Source organism: Myotis daubentonii, chromosome 2 (genome assembly GCF_963259705.1).
Source record: "Myotis daubentonii chromosome 2, mMyoDau2.1, whole genome shotgun sequence".
Taxonomy (NCBI): domain Eukaryota; kingdom Metazoa; phylum Chordata; class Mammalia; order Chiroptera; family Vespertilionidae; genus Myotis; species Myotis daubentonii.
In genome coordinates this window covers 69,166,608-69,174,095 of record NC_081841.1, presented here as the reverse complement: position 1 = coordinate 69,174,095, position 7,488 = coordinate 69,166,608, and the positions used below count along the sequence as shown (strand labels likewise).

At 44.8% G+C, this 7,488-nt stretch overlaps 1 protein-coding gene across 5 annotated transcripts in view; it reads left to right on the top strand.

The window, feature by feature from the left end:
- Positions 1–861: 861 nt before the first annotated feature.
- LOC132227933 (receptor-type tyrosine-protein phosphatase R) overlaps positions 862–7,488 on the top strand; it is a 257,258-nt gene continuing 250,631 nt past the window's right edge. For 3 of the 5 annotated variants that reach the window (XM_059683633.1, XM_059683632.1, XM_059683634.1), the window contains exon 1: positions 1,015–1,148. The gene's annotated coding sequence lies outside the window, so the exon portion shown is untranslated. Of the gene's footprint in view, positions 1,149–7,488 lie in introns of all 5 variants that reach the window. The other 2 variants (XM_059683635.1, XM_059683640.1) reach the window with 2 other exon arrangements.

Here is a 7,488-nt window from a genome sequence, read left to right as displayed (position 1 = left end):
ACAACTCAGTCCAGATTCTGCTGGGAGAGTAATTTTCTATGAACAATATTTGTACAACTTCGTGTTGCCATAGATATATCTGGGGTATCTGCGGTTGCTAGTTACTATGTTCGGGGCATTAATATGTGTGATCTGCTCACCCTGGTTATTATTTTATGTAAAAGATCTAATTTTTTTCTAATTGATATTTGAATTAGTGATACTCTTTTGACTAACATGTATATGTTTTCTCTTTCCTTCTGTGACCAATGACAAGTAAAAGAAAGAATTATTCAATTTAATGAATACTTACCTAACAGAAGAAATAAGGGTGAATGTATTACTTTATCTGGATGGCCATATTGCTCAGTAAGAAGCAAAGGATGGGTATTGTTGCATAACTGGATGTTGCTACAACAATGACTGTACCCAGATACCTGCTTTCAGTGATTTTAAAATACTCTATAAATATTCATATATACTCATGAATATTAAAGAAGGAAAGCTTTAATATGATACAAATTGTTGTCATTTGAGGAACAGGTAGGACAGACATCCTGGAATAGAAGTACAACAGGGTGTAGGAACTGTGGGTTTAAATAAAGGAGGAAATTTCTGCTTAAAAGAGGTATTAAAATATCTGATAAATTGGACTTTTTCAAACTACTACCACTTCTGCCCACCCAGAGTTTCTGAGATGCCACCATACCACCAAGTGTGTTCTATTTGTTGGGAATAACAAAGCAGTGGGAAAAGGAGACTAATCTAAATCACAAGTCTTAAAGCTGCTTAGAACAAGCAACTCTGGATATCAGATCTTTCTACTGATCATACTAAATAAGGTCTTTGAATTTTGTTTCTGTTTCTTCCCCCTTTCAGGGTGCTTTTCAGGAAACAATCATCACTTTTTGGCAATTCATCATAAGAGGAGTGGGAAGCCAGCATTCCTTTATCACCATTCACAAGACATTGAGAAGAGCCTGGATATAGCTCCACAGAAGATATATAAACATTCTTCTTCTGAAACTCAAATAAACAAAAACCACCAAATTGTTAAGTCAGCATTTCTTAGGCCTGCATATGATCCATCTCTCAATCTGTTGGCCGTGGCCGGTCAAGATCTTGAAGTTGAAAACCTTCCAATCCCTGCAGCAAATGTAATTGTGGTGGTAAGTATTGCACTTAACTGATGTTTATGCTGGTGCTTTTCTCTGTGGTTGATGCTGAAAAAAAAGAAGAAGAAAACTAATGATGAATAGTTACCTTTGGATCGTATTGACTTTTTTTTTTTCCACAAGACTTCTCATTCTCTAATATTTCTTTTTTGTTACTTTATTGTTGTTTCTTGGCTTCCTCTTAAATATGATGAGCCCAAGGAATAGAAAGCTTTGTCTGCATCCTCTGTGCATTGCACAGTGCATAGTGCATAGTAGGTGCTTAATAAATATTTGAATTAAAAATTGCTTTAGGCAGGTCTTACAAGTATAGCAGATCACATCCTACACTGAGCCTCCTGCCTTCTGTGATAATCTCTTCTAAGCAGATATGCCTTAATCTCTCTATATAGGTAAGCAATACTTATGGAAAGTCTCTGGTCACTTTACTCACATTGTAAAAGTGAAGAGTCCCCTGAAAGGGAAGAAGTATCATAGGTGGAGGGTGGTTTTCTGTCACTGGAGTAAATAAGATGGTTTGGGGGTAGTTGATGGATAATATTCCTAACATCACTGAACAAACATTGCTCTTTGTTAGTCAAGATGGTGCAGTGGTCCCATTGCTTACATTCTTAGGGTATGCAACCCAGGCCTGAGGTTCCCAATTTGTGGAGGTATCATGGCTTAAATACATACTGAGGTTGATACACTGTTTAGATGATAGTCCCTCTCAAGTTTAAAATTACTATAGGAGGCTCCACATCAAAACTACAGATCAGTAGCTAACTGATATTGCATATGTTGATATGCAATATAAATATGTTGATTATATTTTGGAGCAGATAATTCAGTGAAGCCATGTTTGCATTTTGGAAACCTCTCTCTGGACAAAATATAATGAAATTTAACAAGCTTTTTTCCTTTTTAAAATTTTTTTATCTGCTATATATAGGACACTTTACTTAGCATTAAGAATAAAAGACCCATTTATTGATGTTTTCAAATAACCTACATTGAATATTTATTATAGTCCAGTCTTTATTTGGGGTATCTAGAAATAGAGACAATTAATATGGAGCCTCTGATTTTATTTGAGAAATGCATGGAGATAAGTGTCAGTAATTCAATAAAAATCATAAATTGAGACGCAAGATGAGCTCTTGTTAAGAGAAAATCTGTGAGTCATTTGCCTCTTGAAGTACTTGAACAAATTTTCTGCATTTACATGAGTAACAGATGTTCTGAAGATGCAATCCATGTATTTGGTAAAGGTAAATGATGTTAATAATGTCGCTGTATTTGGATATGCCTGTGATAATGCTAGAGCTCATGGGAAATAGTTTCTCTAGTAGCCATCATATACCCATAGTTGTGAACTCTTAGTGTCACTGTGAATTATAGTTCAAGAGGTTTGTTCTATCTTGTAATGTCATATACTGTCTAGTTAATTTAATATCATGCAGGATAAAAAGCATCAATGAGGAATTCTGGCATGTAATTTCACTTTTAGTTTATTTGTGGTTTGGAAAGTCATGAAAAAGATGTGCTTTTTTTTTGCGGGGCGGGGGGGGGGGTGATGATAACAAAGATGCAATAGGCTATTTCACTGCATTATCCTTCCCTAACTACTCTTAAACTATTTCTAACCATTCTGTGGCTTTGATAGTTTACAACAATTGCTAGTGCCAATGTTTCCTATAATCCACTTACATTACTTGTGCACATAGTGATTCAGTAGAAAAACCTGGGAAGTGGGATTATTTTAAAATAAATCAATAATGTTCAGCTTACTAAAAAACAGAGGGTCAACATTCAATCAAGTATCGGCTGGTTTGAAGGTTCATCTATCCAGAAAAGAAATTTAGGAATGGAGTGTAGATGATGAAAGGGAGATATTCTGGTGACTAAAATGACCTTAATGAAATAAATGATAAGACTTTCTGTGGCAAGGGTGTTCATATATTATATATATACTAGAGGCCTGGTGCAAAAAAATTTGTGCACTTAGGGGTGGGAGTCCCTCAGCCAAGCCTGTGCCCTCTCACAGTCTGGGAACCCTTGGGGGATGTCCACCTGTTGGCTTAGGCCTGCTCCCCGGGGGATTGGGCCGAAGCTGGCAGTGATACATCCCTTGGGGGATGTCCACTTGCCAGTGGGCCTAAGCTGTAGTTGAACATCCTTAGCGCTGCTGAGGAGGCAGGAGAGGCTCCCACCATCACCGCAGTGATGCCATCAGCCTGGCTTGTGGCTGAGCAGAGCTCCCCCTGTGGGAGTTCACTGACCACCAGGGGGCAGGTCCTGCTTTGAGCATCTGCCCCCCGGTGGTCAGTGTGTGTCATAGTGACTAGTCATTCCCAGTCGTTCTGCTGTTAGGGTCAATTTGCACATTACCCTTTTATTATATAGGATAGAAGCCTGGTGCACAGGTGGGGGCCAGCTGTTTTGCCCTGAAGCGTGTCCTGGATCAGGGTCCTGCCAGGGTGCCTGGCCAGCCTGGGTTAGGGGTTGAGGGCTGTTTTCAGGCTGGCCATGTCTGTGGGCTGGAAGCAGGTATCTGGGATTTATTTATCTTCTATAACTGAAACTTTATAGCCTTGAGTGGAGCTCAGGACCTGGCAGGGCAGGCGGGAAACTTGGCTTCCTCCATTGCCGGGAGCAACTCCAGCTCCATGGCCGCTGCTATCTTAGTTGGGTTAATTTGCATATTTGCTCTTGATTGGTTGGTGGGCGTGGCTTGTGGGTATAGCAGAGTTTCAGTCAATTTGCATGTTTCCATTTTTATTAGATTGCTAGTAGCTCGGTGAATGATATTCGTGCACTGGGTAGCGGGGGAAGGGGCCCCTCAGTCTGGTCTTCACCCTCTCCAATCTGAACCCCTCAGGGAATGTCCAACTACCTGTTTATGCCCACACTTTTAACAGATAACAGCTCCATTGTTGTTTCTTTCTTATGCTTAAATCCATTGGAATTAGTAGGTATTCAAAGTGTGTATACATTTTGGGGGGACACCCTCTATATCTCTAGTCAGCGGTGAAAGAAACCAATAGCAGATTTGGAACCCCCAGACAGGGAACCTCGCTCTCTCCCCACATGTCTCCCCACTTCACTTTCCACCTTCATGGGCAGCAGGATAATCAACGTTTTCTCTCATCAATTCGGAAAAGCACGTCCTGTCACCTGCTGCCCAGCAGGAGTGCGCTAGGCCCCAAGCAAGCGAGGCTCAGTCAGGGCAGCCTTCGCTCATGGGTGCTGGCACCCAAAGTGTACATTCCTCCTCTACAGTCGCCCCGACTATCCCACTGTTTCACTGAGAGGATGGAATTCCTCTCCGCCTCTGGGTTCTTGATCTTGAACGCTGACTGAAGGCACCTCAGTGAGGGCTGCCCATGGCCACCAGGTGTGTCTATCTACACCTGCTCCTGCCTCGGCACCTGCATTAACCCCCCCAGAGGTGAACTCGTAGCTGTACTGGCATCACCACTGCGCCCTCTCACTGTCATCTCACAGGTGCCCACCCTCAGCACCCAGAACCCCCAGACACTCTCCAAACGACGTGAGCGCATCAGACGGGATGTGTGCACATCCTGTGGGGGGTTTAGGCATGCTGGGTTGATGGAAGTGCAGTGGAGTGGTGGGGGAACTTGTGCACGCTGTGGTTTGCAACTGTTTTAGGCGTGGGTGGGTGACAGTGTGCTGAGGGATGTTCGCACGCCGGGGGGGGGTGGGGGGGATGTGCAACACCAGAGGCCTCTGGCTTTGCAGATCCGCACACCCCCATGGCGCGGCCAGGAGGACGTCAGTCTGGCCCGCCACAGTGGTTATCCCTGCGATCCTGCACCTTCTGAGCCAGGAGGCGGATCTTGCGCAGCCACTCCTGGGTGCTGATGGCCTGCAGGCGCTACTTCAGCTCAGCCTGCAGGCTCTGCTTGGCGTGCTCACAGCTGTCACCACCGCCATGTGGGGAGCACAGACCGCCCTCCGCCGACCTGCCTCCCCTGTCCAGAGGCTCTCTGCACTGCTCACCTACCCAGAGTGACTGGGGCTGGGCGGAAGCCAGGCATCCTGCCTTGCCCAACTCCGGCCGATCCGCCCCTGTGCGAGCTGATTCCCCACTGGGAAGGGTCACAGATCTGGGTCCCAGGACTGTGGACAGCCTCAAACGCTGCCCCCCGCCCGGCAGGGTCACAGATCCGGGTCCCGGGACTGCGGACAGCCTCAAGCACTGCCCCCCGCCTGGCAGGGTCACAGATCCATGTTTTGGTCCTGTGGACAGCCTCCCTCGGTGCCCCCCGCCCAGCCCACCAGGTCACGGATCTGGGTCCCAGACTGCGGGCAGCCTCAAGCACTGCCCCCCACCCAGCAGGGTCACAGATCTGGTCCTGGGACAGCGGACAGCCTCAAGCACTGCCCCCCGCCTGTCAGGGTCACAGACCCGGGTCCCGGACCGCAGACAGCCTTGCTCACTACCGCCTACCTTCAGTATGCAAATTAGCCGCCATCTTGTTGCTTCAGGGTGGGGGTCCCCACTGGGGTGCCTGGCTAGCCTGGGTAAGGGGATGATGGCTGTTTTCAGCTGGTTGCACCCCCTTCAGGGTGGGGGTCCCCACTGGAGTGCCTGGCTATCCTGGGTGAGGGGCTGAGGGCTGTTTTCAGGCTGGCGGGGGACTGAAGCTCCCAACCTCTCCTTTTTTTCTTTATTTTTTATTCTGGGATTTATTTACCTTCTATGGCTGTCACTGGAACTGAGAGCCGGCTTTAGCTCTGAGACCCAGCTCCATCTTGAGGCCTCGGCTGCTGAAAGCAGGAATCTGTTGTTTGTTTGGGTTCTGTAATTGCAACATTGTTTCAGTCCTGCTTGCTTCAGTTCTGAGGGCTGAAAGCAGGTTTCTGCTTTTTGTTTAACTTCTATAATTGCAACAATGTTTCTTAATCTGCAGCTCAGAGGCCGTCAAGGCAGGCGGGGAACCTTGGCTTCCTCCTTCACTGAAGCAAGCAAGCCTCCTGTTCGCTTCAGCTGCCTGGCTGCCAGCCACCATCTTGCTTGGCAGTTAATTTGCATATCGCCCTGATTAGCCAATGGGAAGCATGTTGGACGTATGGTTAATTACCATGTTTGTCTATTATTAGATAGGATACACACACACACACACACACACACACAGGCTATTTTGCTTGAGGAATATTGCAGTGGTACCAAAGAATTATTTATTGGATTCATTTTATTCCAAATGAGCAGTGTTAATAGGTATCATTTTCGGAATTAGGTAAATTATTGGTGTGTTTTTTTCCTAGGTACAGTGAAAAGCCATTTCCTACCTCCAAAATGTGTATGTAATTTCTAAGTCTTCCTAGCTCGGAGGGAGAGATCACTTTTTTCCTCCTCCTATATTTCTTTCTCTCGCTCACTTCTGACATCACTAAGACAATGCGTTTAGAATGAGATATATAACCAGGAAAGAAAGATGCATGTGTCCCTCTTCCTTTCCTGATTCCTAATTGCTTTCTCGAAGCATTTCATAAGAACATTTGTCCACAAATGAAATTTTTTCTTCTTTGTTTTATAATAAATAAAATACATAGGTTGTTTACTCCAAAGAGAGGACAACACAATTAAAATGTTTATCCTAGAGAATGCTAATTATGTTCCAGAAGCTTAATTAAGAAACTATTCATGGGATTTTTTTGTACAAATGCAATATAGAGGGAATGTGAATGTCTTTAAGGTCAGTGCTACCGTAGAAATCAAAACAACAACAATGGATTTAACCAAATGTGTGCTGGAAATTCCATTCTTATCCCTGGATCCCCAAGATATTCATCAGGACACAAGGCACAACATCTGGAAGGAGGGAACCCAGGAATGTCAGTGAAAACGGTAGAGTGGAAGCAGCTATAGGTCTTTTCAGTTCAGCAAGTTCAGCATAGATTGCTAAATGAAGACTATTATATTCTGGGGGGAAATCTGAGAAAACTGGGATTAGGAAGACTTTGACATTTTAATAAAGGGTAGAATATAAATGGTTTGCTCCTCAGGATGGAATTGAGGAAAAGAATAAAGAAAAAGAAGAAGAAAGAGAAGGGATAAGAGGAAGAGGAGGAGGAAGAAAAGGGAATGGAATGGGAAAAGGAGGGAAGGGAATGGAGGAAGGAAGGAAGGTGTAAGAAAGGAATAAAGGAAGGAAGGAAGGAAGGAAGGAAGGAAGGAAGGAAGGAAGGAAGGAAGGAAGGAAGGAAGGAAGGAAGAAAGGAAGGAAAGAAGGAGGGAGGGAGGGAGGGAGGGAAGGAAGGAAAGAAGGAAGGAAGGAAGGAAGGAAGGAAGGAAGGAAGGAAGGAAGGAAGGAAGGAAGGGAGGAAA